This window comes from Mastigoproctus giganteus, chromosome 10 (genome assembly GCF_048544385.1).
Source record: "Mastigoproctus giganteus isolate SK-2022 chromosome 10, ASM4854438v1, whole genome shotgun sequence".
In the NCBI taxonomy this organism is placed as follows: domain Eukaryota; kingdom Metazoa; phylum Arthropoda; class Arachnida; order Uropygi; family Thelyphonidae; genus Mastigoproctus; species Mastigoproctus giganteus.
The window spans coordinates 73,042,127-73,056,038 of record NC_143584.1 but is presented as its reverse complement, the minus strand read 5'-3'; the positions used below and the strand labels follow the sequence as shown (position 1 = coordinate 73,056,038).

At 37.8% G+C, this 13,912-nt stretch overlaps 1 protein-coding gene across 1 annotated transcript in view; it reads right to left on the bottom strand.

The window, feature by feature from the left end:
• The window catches only part of LOC150079083 (ras-responsive element-binding protein 1-like), a 348,143-nt gene extending 338,341 nt beyond the window's left edge, over nucleotides 1-9,802 (bottom strand). The window contains exon 1 of the mRNA XM_090383978.1: nucleotides 9,731-9,802. The gene's annotated coding sequence lies outside the window, so the exon portion shown is untranslated. The remainder of the gene's footprint in view (nucleotides 1-9,730) is intronic.
• Nucleotides 9,803-13,912: the final 4,110 nt, after the last annotated feature.

Here is a 13,912-nt window from a genome sequence, read left to right as displayed (position 1 = left end):
TCTGTTTTTTTTTTTTTTTTTTTAATAATATTTAACTTAACTGAATTCTGCATTGGATATTATCTTCAATAAAATTAGTTAAAGTCTTTCCATTTCAATCCTAATAGCCGGCCTAGTCCTAGTTGCTTGCAGTGGAACAGCTATCTTTCCCATTGCTAAAATTAATTATTTATTATTTTTTTATAATTGTTCTTACAGTTAAACTTGCAAGTCCTAAATTATGGCACACATCCGCTTGTCTTTGACCGGAATTGACTCACTTCAAAACAACTAATTTAATTTTCAAATTCAGTCTTTTTCTTACATTTATAGTCTTCGTACTGTGCTCAGACGTTGTTGCTTTTTCATTCTTATCAGCCATTATTAACTCTTCGAAATGTAACTGCGTTGGTTGCATTAGTTATTATACAATGTTCAAGTAAACTGTCCAATTTGCACGATGTCTAATACGGTACCGAGTGATGACTAGACTTTGGATAAATGCATATAACGCAAATATTTCAAGCAATATACTTGATCATTTTTTAAAATGTTGATCACGGAACTACGTAACAAGTCACTGTACTGCAATTAAATTAGCGTGCAAGAAAATTTCACTGAGTGCGGGAAAATTTCTCAAGTCTGCGTGGAAAACGTTTTAATTCTGTTTTGCTATTCATTTTTAAGCTATAGACTCCATCAAATGAAACGATTTCGTTAAATATGCCAAAAATGCAATCTGTAAAAGAGCGTTATAGTGATCTGTGATAGTGTTATAGTCAGATACGGGTTATAATATAAGAACAGCATTATAGTGAATCAGCTTAAAGCGAACCGCGTTATAACGGGGGCCTGCTGTACAGCATTTGTACATTGAGTTATTACTCTCTCCCCAAGGTTATATAAGCTTATATTCACATTGGATCGTTTATACTTGGCAGTAAGTTTGCATAGGCACCGACCCTTTACTATAGTCTCCAGATGCATTTTATGTCTTGGTTATGGACACGTTATGAAATATTGTACTCACAGCTCCCCTACTTGTGGTCATTGTGCAACGGGAGGGCATGTATACGCTGAATGCCCAAACTGTGCTAACGGCAAGTGCCGTAAGCGGGATTTTTGCCATTCAGTAAGGGATGTTAGATGTCCAGAATATCAAAGAGCACTAGAAATGGTACAAACTCGGACTGCTAATGAATAGTTGTAATGAACGAAGAGAGAGGGGGTTGGAAGAGGATCCTGAGTTAAATGAAGTTTTTTATGCTACAGGAATTAAAATAATGCAGATTAATGGACAATGATCGAGATTGGTAGCGGACGAGATTAGGAAGATTAGTGAGGATTTTCAAATTGATTTGGTGGCAATACAAGAACTGTATTGGGCTAGAGTCCCAGGTGAGCAAACATCTAGAATACTTGGTTATCCTGTAACATCACGAATAATACAACCGGTGCAGGAAGAGCCTAAAACTGGAATTGTGGTCAATAATAGAGATCTAGACATAGTGGTTGTTCATAGGTTATGCAACCAGTTTGTTACGTGTGCTATGGTAGCCTTGGCAGAGATTCAATTCTATCTTATATCTCTGTATTATGCTCCTTCAAAATGGACTTTAACAATTGCGTGGATTATTTAGAGTAGGTGTTGCTCATTTTAAGACCTAAACAAGTGATTATTTCGACAGACGCTAATGCAAAATCTCCATTGCGGTATAGTGCAACATCTGATATGAGAGGTTTATTGCTGAAAGAGTTTATATTGAGTAATAACTTATTTGTAATGAACAAGTCAAATCAACTGTCTACATTCTGTGGTCCAATGGGTGAATCTAATATTGATTTAATTATAACAACTTCTGGTATTAGACATTGTATTTGTAACTGGCAGATAATGCCTGATCGGACATCAAGTGATCATCAAGCCATATTGTTTTACGTGAAGAATGTGCTGGATTTAACTGGTACTCAAGATCGGATACCGCACATTGTTGGGGTTTCCTTGAAATCGTTTGATTGGTCCGTGTATCAAGCTTCTGTTCTTCGGGACTTTCCCTCGAATAAACAACAACAGACAGTCTGCGAATCTGCAATATATTTAGCTAATACTATAGAGGATTCAATAGTAAGAGCGGCATATAAGTCAGGTAGAAAGAAGGCTATTAAACTAAAACCCTACCTATGGTGGACAAACGAACTGACTGTCTTACAACGAGCTGTATATCGGGCTAGGAGACAGTATCAGCGGCATCGGAATTGGGGTCTTTCTGAGGTAGCTATATTGTATGACAATTACATATCTCTTAAAAATAATTACAAGAGAACCATGGCAACTCAGAAGAGAGAAACCTGGCGATTGTTTGTAAAAGAATTGGGGAGGAATGATCCCTGGGGTTTGTTGTACAAGTTGTCAAGAGATAAACTGAGAAGTTTGGAAGTATTTAATACAATTCAAGAAGATTCTACTGAGACTATTGGCTGTGAGGATTCAGTAGAGGCAATATTAACCGGGCTGTTCCCGGATGACGATTCCATCTTGGACTCACAGTGCCAATCCAAACTGAGGAGAAAAAATCAGTTTTATGTAGCTAGAGACAATACCATGGCGTTTACAATAGATGAACTGGCAGGGGTATTAAAGAACCTAAATTTTGCGAAATTCCAGGAATAGATTTGATTGAGAATGCACTTATAGTGAGGTTTTTCAAGTTGATACCTAACATGTTGCTTCTGTTATATAATAAGTGTTTAGAGGAAAGACTGTTCCCACTGAAATGGAAGATTGCTTTATTGAGGCTAATTAGGAAGCCGGGGGAAACCTTTATTTGAGTCTAAGTCGTCCCGTCCAATTGCTTTGTTGGCTAATCTGGGGAAAGTGTTAGAGAGGTTAATGGCAATACGTTTACACGAATTGTTAGAATGCCATGACATGATTTCACCTAATCAGTATGGTTTTATACCAGGAAAATCGTGCGACGATGCTCTTTTGGATTTTCAAACATACATTTCAAACTCCAAAATATGAACTTGCTATATACAGGGTGTCTCAAAAATATTGGTACAAACGTTTAGGGGAGGTAGGTAACATCTAAAGGAATGTGAATCACATAGGAACCCATAACTGGAAACGTCACCGTAAGTTGGTACATGGCGCTGTTCATCAGTTCGCGAGAGGGAAAATTTCTGGTTTACTCATTCAAGCAGTTTTTTTTTTTTTTTTTTTGGGAGTTGTTGGCACATAGGCTTCTGTGGCCATAATGCACCTCCCAAAGTTTTTGTAGTACTTTGATCCAAGCCCGAGGCGGGAATCGAACCCGCGACCTTTGGGTTGCCAGGCAGGCGCTTTACCCACCCGACTAGCCCGGTCGGCTCATTCAAGCAGTAGTCGGAGCATGAAGAGCATGCATCGATATACAAACTGTGAGCTAGTAGACATGCACCTAGTATATAGATTAGCAGAGGGCAATGGACGAGCCACTCAACGAATTTATGGAGAACGCTTCCCAGACAGACATGTACCGGACCATCGTTTGTTTTCATGTGTGCATTAAAATTTGTGCGATTATGGGTCATTTAGAGGTAACAAGACTAGTACGAGCAGACCATGTTCGACGCGAACTCCCGCCATGAAAGAAAGTGTGTTGAATGCCGTCCAGAATAATCCTACTACCAGCACACATGCTGTTGCCTCTGCCTTAGGAGTGTCTCGTTGCAGCGTGCCTGGCACTACAATTCCTTACACCCCTTTCATCTCCAAAGGGTTCAGTTACTGCTCCCCCAAGATCATCCTGCACGTGTGGCTTTTGTGCAGTGGTTTCTCCAAGAAAGTGTTCAAGACTTGAATTTTCCAGCCTATGTTTTGTTCACGGATGATGCTTATTTCACTCGGGAAGACTTATTCAATCAGCACAATGCTCATGTGTGGGCTCACGACAACCCAAATGGTGTGCGCCCCCATGTGGCACAACATCGCTTTGCAATAAATGTGTGGGCAGGTATGGTCGGTGACTGCTTAGTCGGCCCATACCTGTAACCATCCCACATGAACTCCGCTAAATATCGGATCTTTCTTGAACAATTTCTACTAGGGTTACTTGACGATGTTCCAGCAAATGCGAGATGCAACATTTGGTTTCAACATGACGGGACGCCTGCCCATTATGGAAGGTGTGTTCGTGACCATTTGAACAGGCGTTTTGGGAGTTGATCGATTGGCCATGGTGGACCCATTGCCTGGCCCCCACGCTCACCTGATTTATCGAGCCTTGATTTCTTTCTGTGGGGAGGGGGCCCTCAAATCTATCGTGTATGAATCGCCTGTGGAGACGGAAATGGATCTCGTGGCGAGACTCGTCTGCGCTGCTGCTACTGTCAAAGAAACTCCGGGTGTGTTCGACCGTGTCCGCCAATCCATGCTGCGTCAGTGTCGTGCATGCATTGCGTCTCATGGTGGAACCTTCAAGCATCTGTTGTACTACATTGTTAATTTTATGTCAAATAAATGTTTGCCACTAATTATGGTCTTGTGTCATTTCTGCTTCTTGTGCCTCTGCTACTACTTTCCCGTGACATTTCCGGTTATGGGATCCTATGCGATTCACATTCCTTTAGATGTTACCTACCTCCCCTAAACGTTTGTACCAATATTTTTGAGACACCCTGTATATAGACTTTGAAGGTGCATTCGACTCAGTATAGTGGGAGGCAGCTCTTTCCCAACTATGTCATGCTGAGTGTTCTAAGCAGTTATACAGTCTGTTTAGGAGTTATTTTTCTGAGAGATATGTGACTGTAAGGTCTAAACATTTTCACCTTCAAAGACATATTACGTGAGGTTGCCCTCGGGGCTCTGTATTAGGTCCTTCCATTTGGAATCTGGTGCTACAGAACTGGCTGGTTCGACCACAAGTAAATTGTCATGTGATAGCTTTTGCTGATGATGTCACATTAATTGTGGCAGGTCGATCACGGCAAAATTTAAGCAAAATGCAAACCGTGTAATAAATAATAATAATTTAGCATTAGCATTAGTAGAGGCATATGACGCAAGAAAGCAAGCTTATTCAGCATCAGCCAAAAAAAAAAAAAAAAAACCCTCTCCCATTTCACCCCTCCGTTTGTTCGAAATACCTGTCCAGTTGAGCTTTAAATTTGTTTAGGCTATCAACTTCAACAACAAGTGATGGAAGTCGGTTCCACCAACCAACCACCCGCTGGCCAAAGGCAAATTTCCGCACATCTATCCGACATCCGTCCTTCCTCAATTTGAATTTATGCCCTCTGAGGTGATTATTCTGAGAAAGATGAAGAATCCCATTGGCATTGAGCATGCTCAAACCATTCAAAGCCTTATACACCTCTATCAGATCACCTCGCCGGTGCCTAGTCTCCAGACTCTGTAATTTGCAAAACTTAAGCCTTTCTTCGTAAGAGCAACCCTTTGTTCCATTTACTAATCTTGTTGCCCTTCTCTGTACCCGTTCCAGCAGCTCTACATCCTTCTTGAAATGAGGCCTCCAGACCTGTATACAGTACTCAAGATGCGGCCTAATACCTGGGCACAAGGATTTAAGCTTACCATTAGTCCCCAAAAGACTAAAATGATGCTTTTTAAAACAAAACTTGATTTGGGATCAAGTTTTGTTCACACAAATAAAATTAAATGGGAAACAGATGACTATAGTTTCTGAAACTAAATACTTGAGGTTCATTATTGATCACAAGTTGTCTTATTATGCGCACATAAACCATCTACATAACAAGATCAGGAAATTTGTCAGTTATATTATAAGAGTATCAAGAACAGATTGGGGTGTGTCCAATAAAACTTTGTTTCTCTATTATAAGATGGTGTTTCTGCCTATGGTTACGTATGCAGCGGGAGTTTGGTCTCACAGAGTGGCTCTTGTTAGATTTTAGGCTAAATTAAACTCACTGCTAAGAACTATGCTTCTCAGTATATTAAGGGTATGTAGAACTGTAGCTACAACTGCACTTCAAATGATGGCTAGGGCAGTCCCTTTGGATTTGTTCGTGGCTTTTTGAGGGCTGTGCTATGGCATTAAGAAGAAAATACCTACTAGATTTGTTGGCATAGAAGTTGATATAAATTTTGACATTAAGAGGGAGAAGAGAAGATGTTTAAATGAGACTGTTAACTTATGGCAAAAAAGATGGGACAATGTATCTTCTGGTCGAGTGACTAAGAAATTTATTCCAGATGTTACCTTTTTAAGTGACAAAACAGTTTGAAGCTGGTTTACACCAAGTTTACAAACATCATTTTTAAATAACAGGTCACGGCTTGATGAAAGCGAAATTATTTCAGTTGGGACTTTCAGATACAGATCTCTGGTTTTGAGGCGAGGTTGAAAGTTGGTCCCATATATTATATGTGTGTACAATTTATGATAGTGTTAAGGAAATAATCAGAGAAATCATTGCTGAGAATGAGTTAGGTCGGGAAGAGATGTTCTTATCTAATAGGAGTGTATTTCAATTATTCCAGGATTTTGCAAAGGGAGCCTTTGAATTGAGGAAACGTCTGTTAAACAGTAGAACCAGAATAGTGTGTTGAAAAGATTTTGTCTATAATGCTCAAGAGACTAATAGTAGAGATGAGGAGGATTTTTTTATTATTATTATTTCTTTATTTAATTTTTATTTTTATTATTTTATTTATTTATTTTTATTTTACTTTTTATTTATTTTATTTTTAATTTATTTTTTTATATTTCATTTTATTTTTAATTTATTTTTTTATATTTCATTTTATTTATATTTTATTTTTAATATATATATATACTGTATTTTTTTTTTTTTTTTTAACTCTGGATTGGGCCCCCAGAGGTGGTTTTTTTTTTTTTTTTTTTTTTTGTTGTTGTCTCATAACCTGAGACCTTATGCATCCCATCTACTGGAACTGGCCCACCTCCCTGTGATCTGGACAAGTATCTAGAAGCAGCCTTCCTGGTGATAGCTGCTTCTAGATAGCCAAGAGGTCAGCATAACACAACATGCATTAACTACACGAACATTACATTATTACACGCTGGCCTGTTTTGCAGAGTCTGTTCAACTTACAAAGAAACGAGGTGGATTTAAACAGATGCTCTGGGAGCCACCCTACCTATACAAACACGTCCACATGTCATCATCCACTGGCCTCTCCCTTAAATGTTTTCCACATGTCATCATCATCCACTGGCCTCTCCCTGTTTCTGACCACAGATGTTGGCTGGAAGTTATGCAGTTAAAAGGACCAATCTTGATAAACAGCCATACATGAAAATACCAGTAGGGCTTCCATTTCTGGGATTTCATGCAGGCATATCTGGCACCAATTACCATGCCACATTCAAAATCACATCTTTCATCTTGTCCATTCTCACAGTGAATTGCGCACACACCTTTTTCATGAAATGAAGGAATACTCCATTTCATATAAAGGTAGGTGTACCTAATAAACTGGCCACTCAGTATATGAATCAAAGGGGCATATAATAACTTGACACTCCACTGCATACCAAACAATTAAGCTGTTAATCAAGGGATTGCAGCGCCTCCGTAGCCAGGTGGGAAGGAGCAGCAGTGGGTAGCACAGGCTTCTTGATTAGACCGGAGTTCGAGCCCGTCACCACCAAATACGGAGAATGCGGAAAGGTCAGGGAATGACCACCGCATATCCCGGAGCAATATGGCCTTAGTTGCTAATGCTCCTAAAAAAAAAAAACCAAACAAACAAGGGATTGCAATTGGTAGGGCCCTTAATTGGTCCTTTAAACAAATGGGTACAATACAAGGAGGGGAAGTGGTCAGATAAAATCTTACAACACATTATGGGTGGGTGTAAAAATGTCACATATGGAGTTTCTCATTAAAAAAATGATGCAACTGGAGCAGTTCCTTACATAATATTATGATGGAGGGTGTAAAACAGTTAAAAATTCAGGTTTAAAGCAGTTTAAAAAATCTGTTACAAAGTCATACAACACTAAGTTATTCAGAGTAAATTATAATTAGAATTCATGCTAAATTGAGAATAGTCACCTATATCCAAAAATTCACAGAGCACTACCTATCCCACCCTTAATTTTCCACATAGCTATACATTACACTCATCTCAATTTTTGACAACCATGTCAAAGTGGCAAGCCTCAGTGATTTGTTGTGCAACCCCCTAAATGTTGTCAATTTTCACAGGTTAATAGGGTTAAATCTATATGAAAATAATGGTAAATGGTGATAAGGAGAATAAAGGAGATCACTATATAAAACTTGAAGAAAATTAATAACTTATATGAACCTTAAAAAATGTTGTTGATGGTCATGAGATCACATATTTTTGCACAAGGAGAAATAAATAAAAATATTTCATATATATCTCTCAGTAACGCAACTGGTTTGTTGTGTGCACACACACTAGTTTGCTTGCACCCCAGAACCATTTTTGCAGCAAACAAGCACTTTGAGTTTGATACGTGGGGGCAGCTGCACTTTTAGGCTTGATTCAGGATCTGAAATCAAGGATAAAATACATTCATTCACATGTGTCCAATTCCAAATGGATATTGAGCTATAGTTGTATGAATTTCAAAAACTGACAATGGCATTTTCAATGGTAAAATATTAAAAAATTTTTTTTTTAAATAAGAATGGTAACCCTGATTCTGGAGGCTGAACAGTTACAGAGCTATAGCTGTTTGATTTTTAAAAAATTATAAAATTTTCAATGATGAAAAAATAAACATGCAACTCATATGAAGAGAAATTTTACTAGGTATGTGCTGCTTATTCTTATTTATTATTTTTTACCACTGAAAACTCCAGAGCTATTTTTTTAAATTTCATGCTGCCATAGCTATAACCATTCAGAATTATACACATTTATATAAACTTTTTTCAATTGTTCACTTCCTGAATCAATCCAGGAAATATGGCCCACATGTGAAACATCTTGAATATATCTAGTCATATCACTGCAGTGGCATTCAATACATTCTGCATTATTTGAAATATTCTACCTGTCAGCATTTACATTGAGTATTATGGCTGCCTCAAGGCTTTCCTTTTCCTCTGAACACTTCTATTTATGCCAAAAGAAAAACGGCCACTTATTACTTGTTTGTTTGTTATTTGGTTTTTAGGAGCATTAGCAACTAAGGCCATATTGCTCCGTTATTACTTGTCTTTGAATAAATTATTCATCTCACTGTTCTATGAAAGTGGCATTTGCTATTTCTTCCATGTTTGCAGCACTTATGTATCATTCTATGGTATTGGAGGTGTCACTGCATCAGGATCCTGAGCTCAGGACACAAAGGGAAAAGAGGAAATGGGAAAATTACATAGAAAAAAGTAACTAAATTAAGTGGCACCATAGCCCAAGCTCATGCTGATATGCCACCGGTCCCTTCGGGAAGTGTGTTTTAATTTCCTATCGATATATAATTTTGTTTGAGCATACCATGTCACAGTACACTACACTAGGCTGCATTTTCACGAATAACATTTTTTAAAAAATTTATCCATAAAACTAATAAATATAACTCACAAATCAATGAAGTGTGTATAAAAGCAGGCATCCTCTTACACAGTTATCAAATAAACAAAAATAAAAAAAAGACTAGTTATATCTTCTTCGATTTGATTCGAAAATTATAAGTAACAGAATTAGAAATAACTAAATAATACCATCACCATATAACACGCCTGTGGTTCTACTTTATAAAAATATAATTGCGGTACTTACATATCAATTGTAACACCACCTTGCATAACTTCTCAAGTTCAGTTCCGGATGCTGTCTTACTCAAAGTAGGGATGATGTCTTATGTTAACACATTGGCAGGTCGAACAACTTGTTCCTACAAGATGCTGTTTCGTTAAACTATTCTGTTAGCTTGAAGAAAATAAATCACAATTGCAACCAAACTCAAAACACGAATTTTATAACGATGAAAATATTATACGAATGAAAGTACAGGGGGGAAAAAAAAAAAAACACCAATAATAATAAATCAAAGAAAATAAGCAATACACCCGAACTCGAAAGTGGTTCGGATAAAACTTCTAAAATCCCGATACACGGATAGCTTCAAAACATCTCATTGGATTTCCAGCAGCAGTGTATAGAGACGCATGCGTATTTGCCATGCCAACAGGTGGCGCCAGTTAAAACCACTTTAAAGTTTCGCCGGAGAAGCATGTTCTTCACGTAGATCTCTTGTCTTCGTTGTTGCATAGCGTCGGGTTTCAGTTGTTGCGAAGCAGGCTAGTTTCAGGAGCAATTAGGTATTCTAATAACACGGTTTGGAAACAATGTGGGGAAAAATCGCACAACATATATGAGTTAGAGATTCACGAACCGGCCCAAACCAACGACCGAGTTCCCTCAACTGTCGGTCCCCCGCGGTGACGAACTTGGCGGTATGGTAGTTTCGCCACTGAAATTTAACCATTCATTTGGTCAATATATTTAAATTTTAATCGAGAAATTATATTCCTATAATCTTATCATTCATTATATTTCTTAAACTTCTCCAACTAATTTGCTTGTAAATCGATGAAGCGGATTTTAAATCCTATAATAGTTGCCAAATGTCAGGGAACAATCGTAACGGTTCACATTACAGTACAGCGTTTGATCGTCATGCGTGTGTACGACAGCGTGTCTCAGTCTTCTGTTCGGTGGGTCCTGGAACCGAATATCACGTCTCGGACTGACTGATAGATAAATGTCGATTATTTCGAGCTACGTGAAATGGCAGACCCTTCTGGCAGGGCATTTTTTGTTTCCTTTATTATATTTTGGAAGGAGACATTTAAAAAACATGACATATAAAAAAAAAAACAGTAATACGAATGTAATAAAGCATAATATTTCTAATTGATAAGAATATATTTAAAGTATAAACATTCTCTCTCTCTCTCTCAGGGGGTAACTTGGGAATTTTTTTTTTTTTTTTTTTTTTTTTTGGCTGGTGCAGCATAAGCCTCAGGCTTCCTTGTACCATATGGCCATTAATAATAATAATAATAATAATAATAATAATTTATACGTCAAACTTTATAGTCAAATTATTGTGGTATTCATATAAACTTTTATATTGACACAAGTTTTAGCTATATGAAGCTATATGACAATGATGATATATACTTGTATGTGGTAACACGATGATGTATATTATTATTAATAATAATAGCCATATGGTGCAAGGAAGCCTGAGGCTTATGCTGCACCAGGAAAAAAAAAAAAGTTTCCGAGTTACCCTGAGAGAGAGAGAGAGAGAGAGAGAGTCAAAAGAAGAAGGGAATCACCAAGAAAGAGAAGAATGATGATATCCAGCTCAGAACCCTGGGTGTGCCAAGCCCATACTCACCAGATGTGAGCCCCCCGGGGGGTAAAAATTGATATTCTTGAGGGAGATCCAGGGCTGTAGTGGAGGGCATACGCTGTATATCCTCTGCATTTTTTTTAGGTAAATAGTGTATACCTTCTGGTTTTTGAAAGACTTGAAGAAAAAAATATTATAAAAATGTAATTTCATTGACTATGAGAAGTTTTTCATATGCTGATTACCATGGATGCCTGCAGGATATTTTGCAAGGTGGTGCATGTGGGAATAAATTTTTTGTTCACCAAATTTTTGAATACATGCAATAGCCTAATTAAGTAAAGTTTGTCTGATTCACATGTACAACCGCGCCAACGTTTCATGATCGGTGGGAGAAAGTACTGCGCAGACTGCGTGCGCATTCGGGCAGCGTGAGAAAGAAAACAGCACGAAATATCTTCATTGGAATGAAATAGGAATAATGTGTAAAAATTGTGCACTTTCACCCTGCTGATTACCAAAATATTATGTTGAAAAATCGCTTGTTTTATTCATGTGACCGAAGCGAATTCGATTCACAATACATAATCTGTTTTTAGTAACATTCATAGAGGCACAGAGTACTACTATGTGCATAGAGTATACCTTCTACTAATTGTACGGCTACAGCACTGGGGAGATCTATTCCTTTCCCCAAGCGCTCCCATGGGTGAGCATATGCTTCATTTATCTCGAATTTTTAACCAGTCTTTATATAAACATACAAACAATACAACTTAATATCATAAAACACAAAGTATTTGTTCCAATTTACTCAGACTTAAAGGAGAAGTGCGATTTCCCCCTCCTAAATTCGCCACTGGCCTACATACCTCCTGGCCTGCCACCAGAGAGGAGGCCGAAGAATTGGAAGACTGGACAGTTGGTTTGGATTGGTTATTAAAGAGCACGGGGGAGGGGCGCTTCGTGAATCTCGCGCGGGTGTCCAGAATTACAGTATCGCTATTCAGTTAACCTAATTACTATTTATATTACACCACGCAGCTCCACAAACTCGTATTAACTGGAGAAAAATTTGGCATAAATGTAAGCAAGTAGTACGACACAAGAAATATGATACACGCAGTATGGATCGCATACTGCGTGATTGAAGCAACATTTTTAAGCGCGTTAGCATATACAGATGTACTTATTGTCTTCGCCATGGCCGTCGGTCGCATGTAACAACTCGACTCCGAATAGACGGAATTCCATGAAATTTTACATTTGGTCCTTTTAAAACGATTTGTGAACCCTTTCCAAATTTCGTTAAAATCAGACCAATCGAAATCCTCCAATTATTATTATTTTATTTATTTTTCTTACATATCACATAGACTATCCACATACTATATATATAACCGTACAAATAAATTAGAATGATAGTTAAAATAAAATAATGCCAGCAGTATGGCAAGACAAGAGCGAAAGTAGTCGAAATTAAACCTAAATTACAGATCAGTTTGTCAATTGAATACACTCTCAAAGATAATTGAATCCATTGTAATGAAGCAGCTATTTAACTTTATGAAACTTAATTTGTCAGATTACTCTCACGGATTTATCAAGGGTCGTTCCACCTGCACAGATATGATTTCGTTTGTTTCGAATATATCCCAGGAGCTTGACTAAGGAAAAAAAGTCGACTCCATCTTCCTTGATTTAAGCAAAGCCTTCGACAAGGTAGTCCATCAGAGACTAATCAACAAACTGCATCACTATGGTCTCAGAGGACAAGCACTAAACTGGATTCAAAACTACTTGGAAGGTAGAGAAATGTCTGTGACATTTAAAGGTAAAACCTCATATCCTTTCAGTCCTGAAATTGGTGTCCCACAGGGTTCATCCTTAGGCCCGCTATTATTTCTTATCTACATCAACGACCTGCCAAGCACCCTTGGAGACTATCAAATCAAAATCAACGTATTTGCAGACGACATAAAAATCTATAAAGCAATTCGCAGTACCAATGACTGCATCATCCTAAACGAAGCTCTTCAACGAGTAATTCAGTGGCTGAAGGAGAACAAAATGGCAGTCAATGAAAACAAGTGTGAGCTGATGAGCTTTGCTAATGCACACAAGAAAAATAATCTTAATTTTTCTTATTGTATCAACAACAAGGCAATCAAAAAAGTCAGTACAGCCAAAAATTTAGGTATCTCTATTAAAGAATCATTTTCCTTTGATGTCCATGTCTCTAACATTGTGAAGGCAGCTAGCAAAAAACTAAGTTTCCTGAAAAGAATTAACCGAGACTTCAATCAGTTGGCACTTTTCATCTTTCTTTACAAAATCTATGTTAGGTTTGCCCTAGAATTTGCCTCACAGGTCTGGTCCCCACATGTTGCTTACCAAAAATTAGAAATTGAAAATATTCAAAAAAGAGCAATCCAGGACGTTTGCTTTAAAAGTGGCCTTGAATACAATGAGAAATCCTACCAAGAGTAGTGTATATTCTTTGGACTCGAAACGCTGGAAAAAAGAAGAGATAAAGCAGACTTACTCCTTCTTAACCAGCTGTTAAATGGTACCCTGAATTGCCCTCATCTCGTCTC